Source organism: Mus caroli, unplaced genomic scaffold (genome assembly GCF_978045245.1).
Source record: "Mus caroli unplaced genomic scaffold, Mus_caroli_1 scaffold_5, whole genome shotgun sequence".
Classification (NCBI taxonomy): Eukaryota; Metazoa; Chordata; class Mammalia; order Rodentia; family Muridae; genus Mus; species Mus caroli.
Window position 1 is genome coordinate 81,627,663 of NW_028227260.1, and position 23,743 is coordinate 81,651,405.

Consider the following 23,743-nt stretch of genomic DNA (forward strand, 5'->3'; position numbering starts at 1 on the left):
CCTCACAACCATCTGTAATAAGATCTGATGCCTTCTTCTGGTGTGTCTGAAGACAGCTACAGTGTACTTACATATAATAAATGAATAAATCTTTAAAAAAAAAAAAAGAAACCAGATATTTATACAAAATTAGGACTGTAGATACTGGGAAATAATTATCCAAAAGTAAAACTAAATATCATGTCCATGGACCTAAATGTCAGGAAAAGTGGAAAATCTCTTTTTTTGTTTGCTGTCATTTTGAGTGTCCATTATGGGCTTTTGGTGTATGTGTGTGTAAAATGTAGTCTTGAGAGAATGTGAACTCATTTTCATAATGTGTTTTATTTTATTTTAAATTGTTTACCGTGTTGAAAACAGTAATTCACTTCAACAATAGTAATCTTAAGATATCTTTAATAATGTGAGCTTTTTAGAACTCATGGTTTCTTTTCAGCATGAGAAAATATGTGTATATATATATATATATATATATATATATATGGTATATGTGTGGCTTAAAGTTTTAAAATGTAAATATAATCTAATATTCTGTATGTATAGGTAAATATCACTTACAGAGCGTGTTTGCAGTAGGAATTGTACCATACCAGAATATAATCATGAGTTTCAGTTCATTGGAAAAACAGTGATTCTTAAAACATGGTCCCTTGCCTAAAACAGCATCACCTGAGAATCTGTTAAAGACTCAAAACTATTGGTCCTTATTACAAAACTATTCAATAAAATGTCCTGCAGCAAATTGTAGTTCTAATGCATGCCAAAATCTCTATCAAGTTAGCTGCTTTAGTGCCAAATTGAGTGTTGGCACTAATGTAGTAAAATGGTAAGGAAGACAAAGGTTTATCAGAAAAGTCTACTGAAGTCTGTTGAGGCATGTGTGACTGGGAATAAAACAGATGAAAAATATCAGGGAATTGTGATAAAAGCCATTGAAGTCATTAGTATTTTGGAGGAGTGACTTTCTTCACGTTCTCATTAAAGATACAAAATTGGCCCAGGTTAGAGAGGAAATGAGAAAATAACTGTGGGGCTTGACATGAGATCATATACTTGATTAAATGCTGAGCTAATACATCATTGTCTTTTTACTAAGTTCCTATCGAATGTGGAGCAGAGAATGTTTGGGCTTGTTGATAAACCCAACCAATGTGACTAGCTTGAGGTTGATTTTCTCCCTTTTTACTATACATATTTTGCCAGTATAGTGGTTTAGTGGTAGGCCTCAAATTCCCATGTTTATTAAAATACTCTGAGTTATTTGTGAATGCATATTTCTACACTATCTACTCAGAGATTATTATTAAGGGATGCAAAAAAGCCTTCATAATGATGCAAGAGGTTTATACATAGAAAATATTTTTCACACAGAAAGAATTGATTTTAACATTTAGTGAAGAAAACTCTGCTTCAATACATTTTTTGGCAATTTCTGGTATCACCCATATAAAGAAGTAAATAAGATACTTTTCTTAAATTACTGATGACAATAAATAGGTGTTCTCTTTACTTTCTAATGGTCTGCATTTGGAAAACAGTAGAAAGTCTAGTAGTTACAACAGTAGATCTATTTGATTCACATTGCAGCTGATGATAATAAGGCCACACTTGAGCCTTATATCCCACTACACCAAAATCACTGATTCTTCTGGCCAACAGATGCCTACTGATTAATGTCACTGGCATGCAGAGGGAGGGAGGACAATGATGCAAAGGAGTTTGTCAAAAGCCATAAAACACTTCTTTTTTAGAGCTCTCAAATGAGTCAATACTTTGTTCTTGGACTTTGGATAAAATGGTGTTGATGGTTACTGACTCATCAGTCTCCTCCGCAGTTTTACAAATAAACTGAAGACTGGCCTCAGAGGGAGGAAGGCTCTTTCAGGCAGTATGAATGTCCTCCTGCCTGAAAAGAAATATGATTGTACAGTTCACTTCACTTCATTGAAGAAGTGGGGCAGGGGAGAGGTAAAGCAGTTCTCCTGATTGTAGGACACATAGCAATGCATATTGCATGACTGACTGTGAAACTGAGGCTAGCTTACTCTTTTTCATCGAAAAAATAGTAGAGTTGTTTTAAGTCATTTGTTTTACTTGCATTACCAGATCATGCCATTATAATCACAATTACAGTAAGCACCCTTAATGGCTTATTTTTTCTCATTACAATTATATTGAATTTCTCTCAAATATCTTCTACTATTCACAGCTGAATGTTTTATATTATGCAAAATGTTCACAAACCGCTGTGGTTCTTTTCAGACCTATGGTTAATGACAGACATTTGACAGCAGTTGCTTTACATTATGGTGTTAACCACACATATACATATGTGTTTAAACTAAAGCATTTAATGTAAAAAAAATTGAATAAATATGGTTAATTGATTTAATTTTCCTGGTAAGATTTTTCTCCCTAAATGATCTTCATTTTATATTTCATAGTATTCCTAATAATGTTACTCCAAAGTTGTACACATAATTAGAACCTAAGCTTAAATATTTTAGATGGCAAACAGGGCTTTCTATATGGTTAGAGATCTTGAAATTAACCCAAATTATCTAGATGGGTACAACATAGTCATTAAAATCCTCTTAGATTGTAGAGCCTGTCAAAGAAGGGACTGTTGGCTTTGCTTATCAACAGCACAAATAGAAGGAATGCTGAAAGATCAAAGAGGCTGATCTAAATTTACTTTTTTTTAAATTAGGTATTTTCCTCAATTACATTTCTAATGCTATCCAAAAAGTCCCCAATACACTCCCCCCCAGTCCCCCACCCACCCACCCCCACCCCTTGGCCCTGGCATTCCCCTGTACTGGGGCATATGAAGTTGGCAAGTCCAATGGGCCTCTCTTTCCAGTGATGGCCGACTAGGCCATCTTTTGATACAAATGCAGCTAGAGTCAAGAGCTCTGGGGTACTGGTTAGTTCATAATAATGTTCCACCTATGGGGTTGCAGTTCCCTTTAGCTCCTTGGGTACTTTCTCTAGCTCCTCCATTGGAGGCCCTGTGATCCATCCAATAGCTGACTGTGAGCATCCACTTCTGTGTTTGCTAGGCCCCGGCATTGTCTCACAAGAGACAGCTATATCTGGGTCCTTTCAGCAAAATCTTGCTAGTGTATGCAATGGTGTCAGCGTTTGGAAGCTGATTATGGGATGGATCCCTGGATATGGCAGTCTTTAGATGGTCCATCCTTTCTTCACAGCTCCAAACTTTATCTCTAAATTTACTTTTTAATATCTTGTACATAACAATAAAATATAAGTGAAATTTATTATTGGCTTAGAGTAAGGCATCCTTACTTGACTGTTTGGAATGAGAATTGTATCTTACTGCTGACAGTGGTTCTCAGATCTTAGCTTGCACTTAAAAGCCTTTCTAAGATGTACAGTTTAGAAAGTTGAGGTCAGGGTTCAGGGATTTGGATTTTTAACAGTGGTCAAGAAGCTGCTGTTGTTGGTCTGGAAACTATAAATTGTGAAACAGAACAATAGTAGTCAAACTTAGGTTTCATCACTGAAGATGGTAGAGGTGATGATGATGCTGAGGAGGAGAAGGATGTTAATAAATACAATCTTTTGGCTTTTAGAAGTTAGTACAAACAAATATCAATTAATACACCTTTCCATCACTCAAAATTTCATTGATCCTTTTGTATCAGGACCTTGCTTGAAAGTTCCACTCAATAATCCATGTCACAGAGGAGAAAATAAAATAGAAAGATGGTTCTTAGCACAAGGAAAACTTCTGTCTTCAAAATAGCAATTGCTATGGCTGGAGAAGTACTTTCCTTATTAAAAGCACTTGTGGTTTATCCAGAGGAACTGAGCTTAATTTCCAGTATCCACATCATTGTTTACAAGCATCTCTAACTAGAGTTCCAGTATACTTGATGTCATGTTCTGGCTTCCATGGGTACAAAATTATAATACAGAAACAACTTTGAGCAATAATGCTTTATATGCAGCACCTCAAAAAAATCTACAAGTATATTTACACTTAGCATTAACATTTATATATTTAAAATTTTATTTTCAATGTTTAGTTTATGAGCAGTGATGTTTTGCTTACATGTGTGTGTGTGTGTGTGTGTGTGTGTGTGTGTGTGTGTGTGTGTGTGTGTGTGTGTGTTTAAGCAGAGGATGGCATTATACCTCAGGAAACTGGAGTTAAAGAAAATTGTGAATCACCATTTGGGTGTTAAGAATCGAGCCCAATTTTCCTATAAGAGCAACAAGTGTTCTTAACCACTGAATCATCTCTCAAGACTTACATTTAAATATTTTTATCCCATTGGACTAGGTAATATTGGAATATAATTTATGAAGCTTGTACCAGAAAAAATAATTTGTTTTTGTTTTTATGGGAACAATAGGACCACCATTAGGCTGTTTTCCTTGTTTTCATATAACCCACCTCATCAATTGATCCATATTATGTAAGCCAAAGATATTTCCTTTATTATGCCTGTATTACTTAGCATTTTATATAAGTGTGTTTTAAGACAAGAAGCACATATTTAGTCTTCATCTTCATTTCTTTCTATACAATGCCTAAAACAATTTTAATTATTTCTGTATGCCAATAAGGCATCTGATATCATCTGATATGACTTACTGATAGATTCAGAATTGGAACTAGTTTCTAGAAGAACTAATCATGTTATTAAAACTTCAGTATTAATTTAAAAAACATTCAGTTTTACAAACTAACCACTAAGGACAGAAAAAAAAAAAAACCCTGAAGATTAAATTGATCCCTAGTGTCCAATGATTTATTCTTCATGCCTGTAAAACAAAGCTTTCATTGAAATTTACAGATGTAGGGATCATGGAGTTTCTGGATTACTTAATATGTAGAGTTAGCAGAAGAGTGTTGGGGATAATGTGAAAGCTCTAAGCCAGTTCACACATGCCCTACTCCACAGATACACCATCAATCTCCTCATCTGTATTTCTTGAAATATCCTTTCTAATAAATATTTAACATATAGGTATATCTTCTCAATTCCTAATATCCATTATAATAAATTATTAAAATCAAAGAAGGTATTGTTGCTAATCAGGTATGTATACTGTATGTGAGAGGTAGAACTCAAAACTTGAGATCCTGATTGGTATTTCCTGTTGATGGGTAAGTCTTATAAAATGTTTCCCTTACTCTGTGGAGTCTACACTAATTCCAATGCAGTGGAATTACATAAAAATAAAAGATTAGGAAACTCTATTATTACTAGAGAACTGGATGTATGTGTGTTTTTTAAAAAAAAAAAAAAACTACCATTTCTGGTCACAGATAGAAAAGTTACCCCTATCTTTTGGAAATATGTAGTTTCTGAAGAAAGAAGATTAGAGGTCAAAAATCAGAAAGTTTTAATTCCAATACCTATGAGGCCACACACACAACGAAATAGCAAATTTGAGATGATTTTTTAAATTATTTCAGTGTCCTTGACCCGTACATGCTAGTGTAGATATAGCATTTTTACCATCTGCCTACTACTGAGAATCATTGGAGTTCACCTTAGCCATTGACTTAAGTGATAAGGAAATTCAATAAGCATTGAGAATGAGCAGCATTAAAGCTTATATGTAATGGAAGAGTGAATTTACTCCTGAACACAGAATTCAATCAAGTCAGAGACATAGTCAAGGAATCCTAATCTGGATTGAAGACACTTGCTTAAAGTAGACAAAACTCATTGGTTTTTCTTTATGTAGTATCCAAGGCAGAAAGCTTTGCATTGGTCAATTTACAGACAGGTATGTGGCATTAAGGACTGGAATCCAGAAGTTGCAGGACTAAAGTGGAAGATTTCTACAAGGACAAAAAAGTGACTTTTGCAAAATTGCAATGAAATCAAAGCAAGATAAGATTTTCTTCTGAAATATAAACAAAATCAGTAAACTGGAAATAAAGAATTTTACTGTTTACATTACATGGAGTTATATTAAATACTCATGAAATTACAATATTTTCTACATTTGTAAATGTCTATTTTTGTATTTTAAATATTTTTATTACATATTTTCCTCAATTACATTTCCAATGCTATCCCAAAAAGTCCCCCATACCCTGCCCCCCACTCCCCTACCCACCCATTCCCACTTTTTGGCCCTGGCGTTCCCCTGTACTGGGGCATATAAAGTTTGCATGTTCAATGGGCCTCTCTTTCCAGTGATGCCCGACTAGGCCATTTTTTGATACATATGCATCTAGAGTCAAGAGCTCTGGGGTACTGGTTAGTTCATAATATTGTTCTACCTATAGGGTTGCAGATCCTTGGGTACTTTCTCCAGCTCCTCCATTGGGGGCCCTGTGATCCATCCAATAGCTGATTGTGAGCATCCACTTCTGTGTTTGCTAGGCCCCAGACTAGTGTCACAAGAGACAGCTATATCAGCGTCCTTTCAGCAAACTCTTGCTAGTGTATGCAATGGTGTCATCTTTGGAGGCTGATTATGGGATGGATCCCTGAATATGGCAGTCTCTAAATGGTCCATCCTTTTGTCTCAGCTCCAAACTTTGTCTCTGTAACTCCTTCCATGGGTGTTTTGTTCCCAATTCTAAGAAGGTGCAAAGTGTCCACACTTTGGTCTTCGTTCTTCTTCAGTTTCACATAGATCTTTCAACATTACAGAGATTAGGGGACAGTGATTTCTCAAATGGAAACTGCCAAGATATTACACAAATTTTATAATATATGCTCTATGATAGCAAAATGAATAATTTTCAAATATGACCTTATGCTATATCTCAGATCTGGTAGATGTTGCCATATAAATTAGAAGGTGGTTTTGCATGTATCCTAAGTTAAATATCTTGAAGTGCGACATTTACTCATAATTGTCCACCCAGTTTCAGTTAGATCGCTTGGGTAGTTACCAGTGGAATACATTCCCTTCCTAACCATTTTAGATTTTCAACTTCAGTAGTTAAGAAAATTAGTTTGGGTTGAATTTTTATTAAATATTTTTATTAGATATTTCATCATTTACATTTCAAATGCTATCCTGAAAGTCCCCTATACCCTCCCCCAACCCTGCTCCCCAACCCACCCACTCCCACTTCCTGGCCCTGGCATTCCCATGTACTGGGGCATATGATCTTCGCAAGACCAAGGGCCTTTCCTCCCGATGATGGCCAACTAGGCCATCTTCTGCTACATATGCAGCTAGAGATATCAGCTCTGGGGGTACTGGTTAGTTCACATTGTTGTTCCACCTATAGGGTTGCAGATCCCTTTAGCTCCTTTTAATTGATACTTAAAACCACAAAATTGGTACAGAGTGGATAACATGATGTAGAGGTATCTGTAAGAACTGTGTGATTTTTACCTCATACTTGTGCTCTTTTTAAATATTAATTGTAACAGCAATTAGCATAGCTGATGATATATACAAGTTATTTTATATAAATATTTACATGTCCCAACAACCGAATTTTAGAATTCCAATTAATAGGACAACAGAAGAATAATAAAACCAAATATTTTTAAGTAAGCTAGGGGTCGAAATTCTAACCTAATTCTGGCCCTCTTCTATCTTAGTGTCCAATCAGCTTCCTTATGAATTAAGATTTGCGTCTAGCATTTTCCCATTTTTCAAATTACATACCTTCCAATTTGGATTATTATATAATTTTATGCTAAATTTAAAACAGATTCTCTAATTTACTTGTTTAAAAAATCCCCATGCCTTCTAAATTTCCATAGGATAAACTGGAGGGCTAGGAATTTCCAAGATATACCTTTGACTTTCTCACCATTTCTACCTTTGAAAATTCACCACGTTCCCAGCCATCTGGTCCAAACGTTCACCATAATTATGTGATTTTACAAGATTATAGGATTCCCTCTACACTCAGTCCTTTTACTTTCATTTCTGTTTTAAGATCTTGATAATTTTGAAGAGTTTAATTCAATGAACATTTGTGATTTGACTCACTAAATAAAACTCATGCTTTTATTTATGTACTTATTTCAAGTTTGTATAACTCTATTTTGAAGTGAAAACTATTGTGATCATGTGTTAACAATTGTGTTTACATGTCTAGATGACACATGACTAGACAGAATTCATCACATTTTATTAGTGTTTTCAGAAAAAAAATGTCTCATAGTGTTATAAGCTTTAAAAAGTATTGATGAATGAATTCAATTAACCACTGTTATCTGCACTCATATGATGATATTTTACACATAATAGTCCATGATTTAATGTGTAAGAAAGGACATTTTCATAATTATCTGGCAAAAATCTACTTTCTTTTTTATGACACAATTTACCAGGCTTCTGCAGAATACCACTGGATACTAAAATTACATTTTGACCATTGACATTCTTATGTTCTTTTTATTCTTCTTAGAGTTTGAATGAGGATCTTGTGGAACACCAAATATAATAATGTATTTAAGTCAATATAAATTATAAAGACAAATTTCTATTAGCCTGAATGTAATGTATTATTTGGTACCAAAGACAAGGTTATTTTTATAATTCCTTGAAGGTGTAATCAAGTATTCACAGAGTTAGTTGTGATACAGTATGAAACTGACATCTTTATAATTTTAAATGGTACTTTTTTATATGATCATGAGTAACTTAATCTTTCAAATATATTTGTAGATGTCAGTGTTCTAGGGAAAGCTTTTGTCAAGTGAGTCACTAAAAGTTTGCATATATCAGTCATGCAATGACAGAGTACTCTAATGAACTGGAAACAGTCTTTAGTGCTTTATTTAGAAATAAACATACTGGTAAATTTCAAATGAGATCTTTATTCTTACATTTTAGCTTCTTAAAGAGAAAATGGATGGCCGAGCTACTAAAACTAGTTTATCATTAAACTGCTGTATGTTAGGGGACATTACCTTTGTTAAGCTTTCTTTAGATATAAAATGGAACTAAACATATAAGTAATTTCAGGGGGTGTCATAATAATAAATTAATGAACATAATACCTAGATGGCAGTAAATGTTCACTGAAATATATCACAATAAGGTCTCAAATTTCCTTGGTTTATTTTTCAATATATAGTGCTCTACAATTAGGAAGCATACTATAAATACCATTCATGCCACTCGTAGCATGTCACAAAAATCATTTAATTACTAACTTTGACATGAGGGTGATTTTTAATTTTATAGAACAGATATGGCTCTAAAGTTCTAAGGAAGAATTTGATTGCTTGGTAATATAAATTGTATGGCCAGTATAAAGAAAGAGAAATGACTTTCATTAGATGCACTTAAGTATCACAGCAATGATAGCAAGAAAAGACTCCATGTGCTTATTTGGAATAAGACTAGCTTTAACAAAAAAATAAAAAATAAAGGAAGTAGGGAAGGATAGGTAAGGAGCACATAATAACTAAGAAAAGAGCATGTGAACTAAAATATACTAATATTTAGTGACATCTTTAATAAAATTATTTATTATAATTAATAATTATAATATTATTCATTGATTATTAAAGCACTAGTATATTATACTGTATCTTTGATTTATGAGCAAAATTCTAAAATCATTTAATATTTAAGCAAGTCAGTGTTTAACAAACAAGTGATTTTTGTTAAAAAATGGGAATTGGGATTTGAATTTTGCTCTAGAGCAATGAAATTATTTAGTCATCCCAGTGTTTTCAATTGCAGTCTCGACTGTTTGCTGCCTTGTATGTAATGAAGAAAGAACGAATGTTCTTTTGAAAACATCGTAATTTCAAAAGCCTGACTATAATTATGACAAGTCTAAAATTTGTCCCTACTTGAAATTTGACAATATAAAATACCTTAAGTTCATGAGTACTGGCACATAACACACATTAGTACGTCAGACAAAGGTGTGCTATGATAATAATTTCACAAGCTCCACTTCCCACACTACAGCATTAAAGACCAGAAGTTATAGTTTAGCACAATGGGTTGTAAGACAGGAGAGGATCCCAAACATCAAAGAAGTCAAATCTCTATTAAACTGTAAACATAGTTACATTTACAAGTTGCTCCAGAAGAAGCCTCTGAATTGTTTTTCTCTAAGCTGTCTGACAAACAAAGTCTTTAAGAAGCTAATCTATGACAAAGTGTCTCTGCCTTCCAGACTTAAATGTAGATGAGATACTCATGGACATTTCTCACCTAACACCTTTTTTGCATTAAATGTATTATTAGCCTCATGCTGCCAGCTTATCTCACATCTTCTACAATTTTTATAATCATACTATTTGATTTAACTGCTATTTAGATTCTAGTATGTTTTATTAGGAGAAAATTTTAATTCCAGTACAAATATCCTAGAGTTAAGTAGCATGGACTTGGAAACAACACACACACACACACACACACACACACACACACACACACACACACACACACACACACACACGGGAAACAAACTTTTTCATTTCTGAAAAACATATCTAAGCTACCTTGTTGAGATTGTTTTTAAATTGTATGTGAATGGTGTTCTTAAAAATTTTTTCTTCTATTACATATTATATTTTGAACACATTTTCCCCTTCCTCATCTCCCCCCAGTAGCCCCAACTTCTGATCTCTCCCAGATCCTCAGAAGAGGATTCCATTTCCCTTTGTAAAAGAGAAGGTGTCCCAGGGATACCAACCAAACATGACATAACAAGATACAATAAGATTAGACACTAACCCTAATAGCAAGGCTGGATGAGACAACCCAGTAGGAAGAAAAGGGTCCCAAGAACAAGTTAAAGAGTCAGAGATACTGCTGAATCCCACTGTAAGGATTCCCACGAGAACACAAAGGTATCAACTGTAACATGTATTCAGAGAACCGATAGCAAATCCATGTATGCTTACTTACTTACTTCTTACTTACTTACTTCAGGATTCATTAGTCCCTTTCAGTTCTTTTTCATTGATTTTGTGTGCCATGATTTCCCTCTGTCCTGAACCCCTCAAGATTCTATAATCTTTCCTCCCCATCTTCTGTAGGATTAGCTGAGCTCCACCTAATGATGGGCTGTGCATCTCTGAATCTACTCTTATCAGTTGCTGGAGGAAACCTTTCCTATGGTAATTGAGCTAGACACTGATCTATGAATATAGCAGAATATCATTAGAAATCATTTCATTGCCTTTTTTTTTTTTTTACTTTTTGTAATAACGTATGGTTCTATCTGAAGACTCTGAGTTATCCAACTTTATACTTTGTACGAAATTGTGCCAAATGCTACTATCGAAATGTAGTTCATATTCATGTTCCTCTATTTGTAAAGGCAAAATAAGTTCCAGTATATGGTGAGTCACTCACCTTCCACCCAAATTATAAAAGCATCTTCAGGAGAACATACTGTTTAAAGCCTCAACTATTGTGGTTGGAATAATTTTCTTTCCAACTGTCATTACAAAAACAAAAACAAAAACAACAAACCACCATCTCTTTAAGCAATCCCTGCATGACTCTTCTTTTTTGACTCTTAGGAATTTGACTGGCAGGATAGTACTATATTTATCTTCCTAATTTTAAAAGCATTTAATTACCAATAATTACTGCCACTGTGATTTTTTTCCCCTAGTGCACATTAAAATTTTTGAATCCCGTTTTCTGTAATGATTTAAGTCGATCTAGAGGGATAGAGAGTAATAAATTATCTGTGATTTCTCAAACTAGAACTGATAAAAATATTGATATGACAGAAAAATCTAGTGTAGAATGAGACCAAAATGAATAGGATTGTATGTGTAAGAAAAACATGTAGCAATATGAAATTTTTATGAATCTTTAAAGAACTGTGTTGTGCTATATTTGGGTATAAGCATACACTATTGTAATAATGATGTCTCTCAAAGCCCTTCCCCTTTTGAAATTTGAATTTATTTTGCTTGTGAAATGCTTTTATTATGAGTGGCTTAATAAAACTATGAGGCCCAAAGACAACAATTATATAATTATGCTTTATCCCTTCCGTTTGGTTCTCTACTCCAAACATGAATTATTGAGTCAGACACATCTATTCTTCTGAGAATATTAGCTCCCTAGTGTTTGGTAATCTCTTTTATATCACTGGGTCTCATTTACAGCACCATTTGGCTAGTGAAAATAATATTTATTTGTGTTCTCTTATGAAGGCATTATGAAAAAACCTATTAAGCAGATTTAAAACAGCATGTAATACTCTTAAATATTAGCTCCCATTCCTCATTATATTTTCTTTCATTTTATATTCTTTTATTACCTTAATAAATATATAATACTCCATGTGATATAAAATTTCCTAAAAGCTATATTTTCATATGAAATAAATTCATACATCTTTTCAATAATTTCAGCATTTCCTATTTAGAAGGTAGAATTATCTCATTGCTACCTGTAAATATGAAAGAGAAACAAGGATGGTTTTTGAACTTTTTTTTAGATGTTTAGCACTAAGGTCTCCAATTTCCCTATGAATTTAGGAGCTTTTTTTGTATCAATTAACTCCATTGATGGTTTATGGTCTAGTATAATTCCCAGTCATTATAAAAAGAATGCTCTGCAGGTCACCCCATGGTACCCCATGTGAAAAAGAAAAAACTTTTACAAGACAAGAAGCTGACATTCTGGAATTCATCCAGTTATTTGTTTTTATATGTTTTTTATTGGTTCAGTTATTTTTTATTTTAAGATATAATTACAACAAATATTAAAACTGAAATCATGCTTAGTATCTTAGTTTTTCCATTACACTATCAAATTTTGAAGTAAAGAAATGTATGTTCTTATTTTTAATTTAATTTAATATTTTGCATATTCACTTTACATCCAGCTTACTGGCTCCCCTCCTGGTCATCCCCTCCTACAATAGACCAAGCTGTACATCTACTAAATATGTGCAGGGAGGCCTAGTTCAAGCCTGTGTATGTTCTTTGGTTGGTGGATCAGGCTGTGAGCATGCCAAGGGACCAGGTTAGTTGACTCTGCTGGTCTTACTGTGGAATCTCTATCTCCTTTTGGGGCCCACAATCCTTCCTCGAATTCTCCCATAAGAGTCCCAAAACTACATCCACTGTTTGGCTGTGAGTTCCTGTATTTGTCTGAGTCGGTTGTTGGGTGGAGCCTATCAGAGTATAACATGCTTCTGTCTGCAAGCATAACAGAATATCATTAATGGTGTCAGGGATTGGTGCTTCCCCATGGGATGGATCTCATGTTGAGCCAGTTATTGATTGGACATTCCCTCTGTCTCTGCTCCAATGCCCCTGTGCCTGCATTTCTTGTAGATAGGATGCATTTGGGGTTAAAAGTTTTCTTGGTAGGTTGGTATCTCCATTACTCCACTGGGGTTCCTTCCTGGCTACAGGAGGTAGCCTATTCAAGTTCCATATCCCCAATATTTTGAGTCACAGCTTAGGTAACCACTATTGAATTTTGGGTGCATCCCTTATTCAAGGTCTCTGCCTCATCCTAGAAATGCCTTCCTCACCTCTTCACCCCTGTCAGTTGCAGGTTTCCATTCATTTTCATAGCCATTTAGAAAGATAGGACATGCTAGAGAGGATATGGACCAAAGAGAACACTTCATTGCTGGTGAGAGTACAAACTTGTACAAACACTTTGGAAATCAATTTTGTAAATCAAAACAGGTGCCATGTTATACTCCACAGCTAAACAAGAAGGATGGCCCAATCAAGGAACCTTGAATCTCACTTAGAAGGGGGAATAAAATAGTCATAGGAGGTAGATGGAGGGAAGGAACTGGGAAGGAGCCAGGATGCAGATGGGGATGTGAAGACGGTGATGTGAGGGTTCAGGATCACATGTGAGGGATGTGCTTTCATCACTCTATTTTATTTATTATCCAACTCATAATTTCCATGAAAATGAAAACATAAAGACTAGAGAGATTGAATTGAGCTTGCTGCTCTGTTCACCTGACATGCATGGCAGTTCACAATGCTCTCATCCAGTTACAGAAGATCTGATTACTTTAGTTACTTTACTCCTCCATAGGTTATAGACATACATGTTGTACATATGTATATAAGACTAATACTCATACTCAAAAATGAAAATTAATATTCTTAAAAATGATAATGCCATGATATAGACATAGAACACACAACTCCAAAGACATGCAAATATGTAAATGATAAATCACCTAATTAATTTTGAATTTTATATATTTTATTTTAACTCTATCACTGGTTCTCTGTTAAAAACTAAGAAACCACATAAGACCCAGATATAGCTGTCTCTTGTGAGACTATGCCAGGGCCTAGCAAACACAGAAGTGGATGCTCACAATCAGCTATGGAATGGATCACAGGGCCCCCAATGGAGGAGCTAAAGAAAGCACCCAAGGAACTAAAGGGAACTGCAACCCTATAGGTGGAACAACAATATGAACTAACCAGTACCCCGGAGCTCTTGTCTCTAGCTGCATATATATCAAAAGATGGCCTAATCAGCCATCACTAGAAAGAGAGGCCCATTGGACTTGCAAACTTTATATGCCCCAATACAGGGGAATGCCAGGGCCAAAAAGGGGGAGTGGGTGGGTAGGGGAGTGGGGGGGTATGGGGGACTTTTGGTATAGCATTGGAAATGTAAATGAGCTAAATACCTAATAAAAAAATGGAAAAAAGAGAAAGAAATCACATAAATACTGAAAGCCTCAGATTTGCCATCTCTAAAATATATCGAATATTTACTAATTCACATAATAATTACACTATTGGTTGAGACAAACTTGGTAAAGTCGGATTCTAGAAATCCCAGTAGATCATTTATATTAATAAAAGGTTTGTAGGAGCATAGGGAGATGATTAGCAAGGGATGCAAATAAAGGAATACCAGTCCCATTGAGCCAGCCAGGAGTCAAACCTGCAATCTTCTGATGGGTTATCCATTGTGCCACTACCTGAGAGATAGAGAATAACTTTTTTGGAGGTTTCATCTAATCTCAAAAATGGAGACGATTGGAAGCAAGAAGAGCACAGAAAAGTCAAGGAAGAAAGGAGAATGCCAGATGTCTAGTCAATCAAGCACATTTGCTGAAGATCCAGACAAAGGGAGAAAAACAAAACAGACAACAGCAACAAGCAAGAGCAACAAACAACAACAGCAACGAAAGCCAGTGAAAGATGTCAGCTGTAAACCAAAAGAGAAAGCACAAGATACTGAGACTCCAGAACCAACTCTTAGAAAGGTACCAGTTCCTCCTTTTCCAGAACATCTGCCCCCAGTGAACTTGATTCATCTGAGATGTTTGCAGGCATGGTACCATGAGATAAAGTTGAGCAGCCAAGTCCAGAAAGTAGATAAGTAGATGCTTACAAATGACTCCTTGCAGGGGCTTTCCCAGAACAGAGAGAGAGAGAGAGAGAGAGAGAGAGAGAGAGAGAGAGAGAGGAGTGGGGGCAGGGTGGAAGTCTTAGGTGACAGTTCCTCTTGAAATGGTCCCCATACCAGAGGAGCTGTACCTGTCCTGACTGAACCTCCTGTGTTTTATGAGGAAGTCAGCACCACTGTTGTGACTACAACTGCCTCCAATGCAGTGTTGATGTCTTGGGCCAGAATTGCAGCCAATTCTAAAAGTATCAAGACAATGTATTCCAATGCAACACCTTCACCTGAGACCTATGAGGGAAATGTGTGTGGTTCATGGGAAAAGCCTTCCTGCAATCTCAAGTGGTTGGGTTGAGGTGCAGTTCCATGCCAGACAAGCCTGGGTACCTGAGAAGAAAGGGAAAGTAATTGCCCTCTTCATGCTTCCAGCTTACACATTTCAACCCTCACACATAGAGGACAAAATGCTGTGCCCCTAGTATGGTCAGAGGAACAAGGTCTTAACTAAGAGCCTTGAAGGACAAAGGGCATATTTCTTAAGTTTGGGTTAGCTGCTGGCATCACCAACTCTTGTGGAGTGGTATGCCAAGCTGCCAAGCTGCAGCTTACATTGAGAATGATGGAAATCCACATCTATGCCTTTGAAGGTGCCCATCTCACTCAGAAATTATGGAGTATTATAAGTTATTGAAGCTTAAGTTCCTTGGAAAAAGTCAGGGAGGACACCAAAAGGAGCACTTCTGTTTATTGTGATGACTGAACACTAGGAATGGCCTCCTACACTTTTTTTTGTTTGTTTTTTGTTTTTTGTTTTTTGTTTTTTGTTTTTCGAGACAGGGTTTCTCTGTATAGCCCTGGCTGTCCAGGAACTTACTTTGTAGACCAGGCTGGCCTAGAACTCAGAAATCCACCTGCCTCTGCCTCCCAAGTGCTGGGATTAAAGGCGTGTGCCACCACTGCCCGGCCAGCCTCCTAAACTTATGTAAAGATTAAAACAAAACAAAACAAAATAAAACAAACAAACAAAAAACATTTTCTATCTGTTTTGTTGTAAGCAGTTCCTGGGGCAGAAATATGACATCTCCAGATACAGCAGTTGCTTTCCCTGTCTTCAGCATAGAAGGGCTATAGCTAGTTCAGTGGGCAACAGTAAAGCTTAGCTTGTGCATCTAAGACATAGTTGCATGTCCATTTCCCTGGGTTGTATTATGTTGTTAGTGTTTAGTATTTGGGTTTGTTTTCTGTTGTAAAGTATTACAAACAAAAATGCTCTCTATTATTACTGTTTTAGTACAATAAGATATATGTTCTGATGGACATGCAATATAGAGGGATTTGCATGTATGTTCACAATTTGGTGAAATATGAGGTCAGTGTAATATTTCCTGTATAATTTTCAAAAGTACTTTGTGAGCATTAAAAGGTTATGTAATGGGCAGCTCTATATATTCACTCTGTCATTTTCTTTGCATTGAGTATCAATCTTTGCTGACTTTCACAGAGATATTATTTTAATAGCCATATATGTAGAGGAATTATAATCCAACAACACAGGTGCTCTGGCAAGGGATCAAATCCAAAGATATGATCTGGTCAGAATGCATACATACCCTGGATTACAAAAGCATCTGGCTAGAATACAAACATTCCCTTAATATACATCTTTAATTCCTAACAACAAAGGTAAAGTTAGTTTGTAGAAGGAAGCAGTCATATTTGAAAATGACGTCTAATTGAGAGGCAGGTAAAGTGATGAATCAGAAAAAGATTTAACAGAATGAGTCACTGATAGGATACACCCAACTCTCAGAACAGATGGGAGCAGAGTGAGTTAGGAACGGAGTTCAGTGAGTGCAGGTCAGTTGAGTTCAGGCAATGCAATAGACTTCAGTTTCCTGCAGTTCTTACAGTCAATATGGTCAATGCAGTCAGTGTAGTTTAGTTTTTGAAATTCAGAGCCAGGTTTTCCAGGGAGTACAATTCAGTGAAAATCAAAGAGATGCCCGTTTGAATCAGTCATCCATGAGAAGAATTATGAGCCAGAACAGATGAATTTAACTAGCCATGCAGAGTTCAGAAAGATCTACAAAGGTTGGACCTATTCAGTAGTAAACTGCCCAGACAACAATTACATCTAGAGAATAAAGGTTACTTTAAAATATAGGTTGATATTAAGTTTAATTGAATGTATTTGAGGTTGAATTTAAAAAAAAAAACAAACAAACTAGTAAATCAATTAGAACAGGCTAGGGGATATACTAATCACCATGTAGTTGTCTAATCATATAGTCAAATATAGATCCATCTTTGTAAGACAGAGCTTAAAAAATACTTCTCATTCCTGGAAAGTATAACAGATTCTTATTAACTGATGTAAATATGTGTTGAACCATAATTATGAACTATAGTTAGTACTGATCTCTATAGATTAGAATGATCATCATGAAAATTTATTTTGTCAATTAAGAACCATTCATGATTTATGCTTATAGTTTCAGCATTAATTCAAACGTCTCCTCTAATGAAAGAATGATAAATTTCATACCAAACTTTTATAAATATGACAATACCATATCAATTTAACAACTTGCATCATGTTCACTTATATACTGTTCCATAGATGACTATTCTTCTCTAATTGAAATGGATTACAGAAGACCAAATTATTTAGATCTGTTGCCAAGCAAAAAATTAACTCTATATACCTTAAAATTAGGGGCACTGATACTCTCTAGAATGCATATATGTTCATAGCAGCCTTATTTATCATAGACAGAAGCTGGAAACAACCCAGATGTCCCTCAACAGAGGATTGGATACAGAAAATGTGGTACATTTACACAGTGGAGCACTACTCAGCTATTAAAACAATGAATTCATGAAGTCCTTAGACAAATGGATGGATCTAGAAAATATCATCCTGATTGAGGTAACCCCATCACAAAAGAACACACATAGTATATACACTCACTGATAAGTGAATATTAGCCAAAAAGTAGCTCAGAATAATCACGATACACCTCACAGACCATATGAAACCCAAGAAGAAGGAAGATCATAACAAAGTGTGGATGCTAGAGTCCTACTCAGTAGGGGGAAGAGAATAACCTCTGAAAGTAGAGGGAGAGAGGGATCTGGGAGGGAGAGAGGAGGGTAAGGGAAAAGGGGAAGATAGTTTAGATATGGTAGGAGATGGGGGGGGAGTACAGAGTGTCAGGGATTTGAAAGAGGTGTGTAGCAGTGGGGGAGGGGGGACTCAGGGTAGCCACCAGAAAGTCCCAGATGGCAGGGACCCAAGATGTTCCCAGGATCCAACGGGAAGGATATTAGCCACAATACCCAACAAAGGGGAGAGAGAACTTGTAGAAAACACATCCAGAGGTTAGACATGACCCCCAGTTGAGGGATGGGGCCACCCACCCACCTTAAAATATTAATCCAGAATTCCTCCTGTCAAAAGGAAATGCAGGGACAAAGAGTGGAGCAGAAACTGAAGAAAAAGCCATACAAAGACTGACCCACCTAGGGATCCATCCCATCTGCTGACACTAAAACCAGACACTGTTGCTGATGCCAAGAAGTGCTTCCTGACAGGAGCCCAGTATAGCTGTCTCCTGAGATCTCTGCCAGAGCCAGACAAATACAGATGTGGATGTACACAGTGAAACATTGAACAGAGCACGGGACCCCAATGAGGAAGTTAGGACAAAGACTGTAGGAGCTGAAGGGGGTTGCAACCTCAGAGTACGAATAACATTATCAACCAACCTGAACCCCCAAAACTCTCAGGGAATAAACCACCAACCAAAGAGTACATTGAGGGTACCCATGGCTCCAGCTGGATATGTAGCAGAGGTTTACTTATCTGGCATCACTGAGAGGGGAGCCCCTTGGTCCTATGGAGGCTTTATGACCCAGGATAAGGGAATTCTAGGCTGCTGAGGCATGAGTGGATGGGTTGGGGGAACACTCTCATAGAGGCAGGGGGAGGGAGGAGAGCATGGGGACTTGTGGAGGGGAAAATGGAAAGGCAGACAACATTTGAAATGTAATTAAATAAAATAACCAATAAAAAACAAATAAAGGACTCTATATTCTTTGCAATTAGCTGCACAGATACTCTCTATAATACATATAAACTTAAGTCTCAAATCATGCCATGCATAATTAAAAACTTTGCAATTCAATTAAAATGATATTTGATATAGTAATAAGAGTACATACATTTCTATTGATCAGTATCTGTGAAATTGATAATTTAAAATATATAAAATTCAACACAGAGGCGCATATCAATATGAAACTCATGTCAATATTTTGGTAAACTAAATTGTATATGCTTTTGTTTACACATGTCACTGAACAAGGTTAAATATGCTCAATTTTTATGTAGCTAAATTTTGCTTAAAGTAATAACTAAAGTAATGACTTAATGATTATACCATTACAATAAACACTATTAATATGACATACTAATAAATCAAGCTTCTTATCTACTAGCTTTTTGAGGCCATTGCTTCTTAGATTCTCTTAGAATTTTTATGAACATCTTGTGATAATTTGAGTCGTGTTCAAAAGATAAACTGCTTTTTACAGTAATGTATATGTCTAAGAGCAATCATAACTTTAAGCCTGTTCAATGGAAGTCTCCGTCTATGTATGTCCCTCTCAGCCTGATCCAGAGACAAACTGAAAATTTACAGTCAGGAAATTAGAGATATGGTTTAGTTTTATCTTTCTCTCTTTGCCCTGCACTTTGACACCTATTTTTGTATACATCTAAGTTGGGTTTTGGATTTGTCATGGCTAGAGGGCAGGGAATGAAAAGAAAAATTGAAAAAGTATTAAATTATGTAATTAACTCTTTTTTCACTGATGGTGTTTAGGGCCTTTTAGAAACAGCATTTAAAATCTCGGCAGTTTATATACTAAAATATTCTAAATACTAAATATTAAAAACTCTATAGTCAAACATTTGACCTGTAGTTACTTCACTGCAAAAGGGTATCTCCATTTTAGCTCCCTGATGCTCCTCTCTTGGTCCTCTGCATGTGGAAAGCCTTCCTTCATTTTTCTATGAATATCTGTGGTTCTACAGATTGTTCTTTGTCAGGACCTCAGGTAATTTTTCCTTAACTTTTTAATCCAATAGTGATAGATGCAGGATCTGTTCTATTCATAGTCCAAAATTCAGAAACAGCACCAATAAAACATTATACTTCCCTTTTGCTTGGATTTCTGATCCATTCAGCTGTGTATCACACATCTGTTTATGATTTTATCCAAGAACAGAAATATAAAATTGTCTCATGACTTAGGATGAAAATCCACTCATCTTCAAAGAACAAAATTGAGACGTTCATGAAACTGAAAATGCTGTTTCTCTACATCCAGAATTTGTCATACTCCCATGTGTGAGTGTAAACAGGATGGATAAAATGTATCCTACTTTTTAAATAGAATTTAATTTTTAAACCTCTACAAGAGATTTAGACTGTAGCTAATACTAAATATAATATATCTAGTTTACATTTTGATGGACCAATAGTTTCCTTCCAGTGAGCCTAATTTCTATAGTGAAGAATTAATCCAGCAGAAAAAACATTCATTTAGACTCAAATTCTAATTTACCTTACTGGTCTGTTCTTTGTTTGTTTTGTGTTTATTTTGTAATGTTCTATAGTGAGTATAAGGAAAAATTGTTTTTCTGAATTGAGAAATAATTATATATCCGCAGCATTAAAAACCATTTCAAGGTTATCTTTTTATTTTAAATGATAACTAAATGTAGTCCAAAGCCACTTTTTGGTTAATGGTATGTAAATCCACCAAACTCATTGGCAATGCTTATTCTAAATTTAATATTTTTCCTTGATTTTTAGAAAATCCGTCATTCATGTAACATGTTCATGTGATTATATATTGACAGTTTCTGAACTCATATGTCTAATTTTTCTCAATGAGGTACATGTCATACAAATGCTATTATCAAATATTAGCATAGAAATATTTATATGTTTAATGAATATCTAAAATAGTTTAGATATAAAATATTCAATCTATTAAAGAATATTATTATTGCTAGAATGTATAACATTTACATGAAAAGATTATATCACACAGCTGAGATTTTTACACACAATGCAGCCAAAATAAGAGCTGTGTGTTTCTTTGTAATTTACTTTAATATTATACTTCTTTTTATATGAGTTTAATATTGACTATCTGGTTTTCTGTTTTGAATTACTAGTGATGTTCTCATTGATTAGTATAAACGTAATGAAAATTGAATACTGATTTTAACTAGCACTTCTCCCACAAAAAAATAAAAAATTAAGTATAATTTTCAAATGTTCCCTTGACAATAATTCCCAGAACTTCTAAATTATATTTTATAATAACATTTTATGTTCCCTGGTTTATAAGGTTTTGTTTCTCAATTGATGCTACAGCAGAATATAGAGCATAAATTAACTAACTCTATCTGAAAGTCTGGCAGACAAATAGATAGCCTTTTACATACATCTTGTACCTAAGGAGAAAATTGCTCTTTTATGAAAACATAAAGCAATCAAAAAGCAGAATTCATCTATAAATTCAGCGTACTAACAGATAAAGTCTAAAACTCTCAAGGGAAGAAATACTACTGTGATAATGAAATTAAACATCTTTGTATGGCTTGAGCATTACACAGTACTATGAATATAAGGCCACATAGCATTATAAAACTATAAAGAAATTATGTAGAACCAATATCCTGTAGCAATAATGTTTTTCTTATTTGGGGGACTAAGGTAAAGCTATACAAGTTGTTATCATTGGCAGAAACTAGGTGAAGGGTATAAAGGACCTTTCTGTACTATTTCTGCAAATCCTTGTGAGCTCATAATTGTTTCAAAATAGAAATTTATAAAAAGATAACCCTTTGACTTTTTCTATTTTTTCTCATTTAACCAAACTCATAATTTTTACACTTTGAGACATCCGTTTTCAAATAAAATTGCTCAAAATTAAAGAATGACCTAGGACCCATGGCATACTATTGTCAAATATGTTAAAACACAATTGAGTAAGCATTTCAAAAAACAATGAACTACAATATTTTGCATAAGATAAATGAATTATTGCTTTATTTAAGTAGAACAATAATTATAATCCTCTTTTAAAAGGAGGTTCATGTAAATGTTTCATGTCTACATGAATATTATTTATGTTCAAATCATAAATATGAAAGATAAGTGCTTCCCTTTTACAGATTTTTAACTCATCCTACTAACAGAAGAACATTTTATCATTTAGAATAAAAGACAAGCCTAATAATACATTATAATGATGAGTTATAAATTGCAAGTAGTATCATGAGTTACAAATTTATACATGAATTTATTTACAAATACCTAAGCGTATACAATGCTACTTAGATTACATTTGGGGGAAATGATAATTATCCTCCTTTTCCCAAGTAGTCCAGGGCCTAATCTAGTGAGATGAAGAAGCAAACACATATGGTTTTTTAAACAAAACAAAACAAAACACACCACCACCAACAACAACAACAAAAAACCAAAAACATTTGATATGCCAGGCAGTGGTGTCACACACCTTTAATCCCAGCACTTGGAAAGCAGAGGCAGGCAGATTTCTGAGTTTGAGGCCAGCCTGGTCTACAAAGTGAGTTCAAAGACAGCCAGGGCTATACAGAGAAAACCTGGCTTGAAAAAACAAAAACAAACAAACAAACAAAAAAAAACACTTTTGATATGTAATTTTTTCTACGAAAATTTTTAAAAGAAATCGCTAGGTAATTAAATAAGAAGAAGGGTTTATATAAAATTATGGTAACATTTAATAATAAAATCTATAAATATAATATTAACAACATTTTAAGTATTTAGAACATTTACAAGCATAGAATCTATGTATGTCTTCTTTTCCCATATGTCCAACAGTTTTTTGCCAAAACAAATGTTCCCTATATATCACTTGAATATATTATTATAAAAATTTTGAGCACTGCTCCCACAGAAATGGTCAGCTAGCTTTGGAGATCAAATAATATGGTGCCATTATTTCATAGTTAAGAAAGCTAATTTGGAATTAACTTGTTCTAGTCCTCACAATCAATAAGCAGAAAGGATGAATTTTAATACTAATCTGATTTCATACACAGTGCACTTTTTAGAAGATAAGAATTATCTAAGAACATTGCTGTAAATATTTGTAACACTATCAATTATATTTCCCCAGTGTCCTATCAATATGATTTTAATGTATATCTCTCATCACTACATGTTTACCAAGAAGACAAATATATACTTAAGAATGAAACCTCTGTTCTAGCTTCAGCCCTAGGCTGTGAGGTGAAACTGAGACACTTTTACATATGCTAAGAGAAAAACAAAAAAAATGTGTTCAATGTAATGAAACAATGGTT

The 23,743-nt window shown here is 34.8% G+C and overlaps 1 protein-coding gene and 1 pseudogene across 3 annotated transcripts in view; both read left to right on the forward strand.

Moving 5' to 3' along the window:
- Positions 1-23,743, forward strand: part of Il1rapl1 (interleukin 1 receptor accessory protein like 1) — a 1,382,089-nt gene that overhangs the window by 584,508 nt on the left and 773,838 nt on the right. The gene's annotated exons all lie outside the window — the stretch shown is intronic.
- On the forward strand, positions 14,930-15,860 carry LOC147004663 (developmental pluripotency-associated protein 4 pseudogene; annotated as a pseudogene).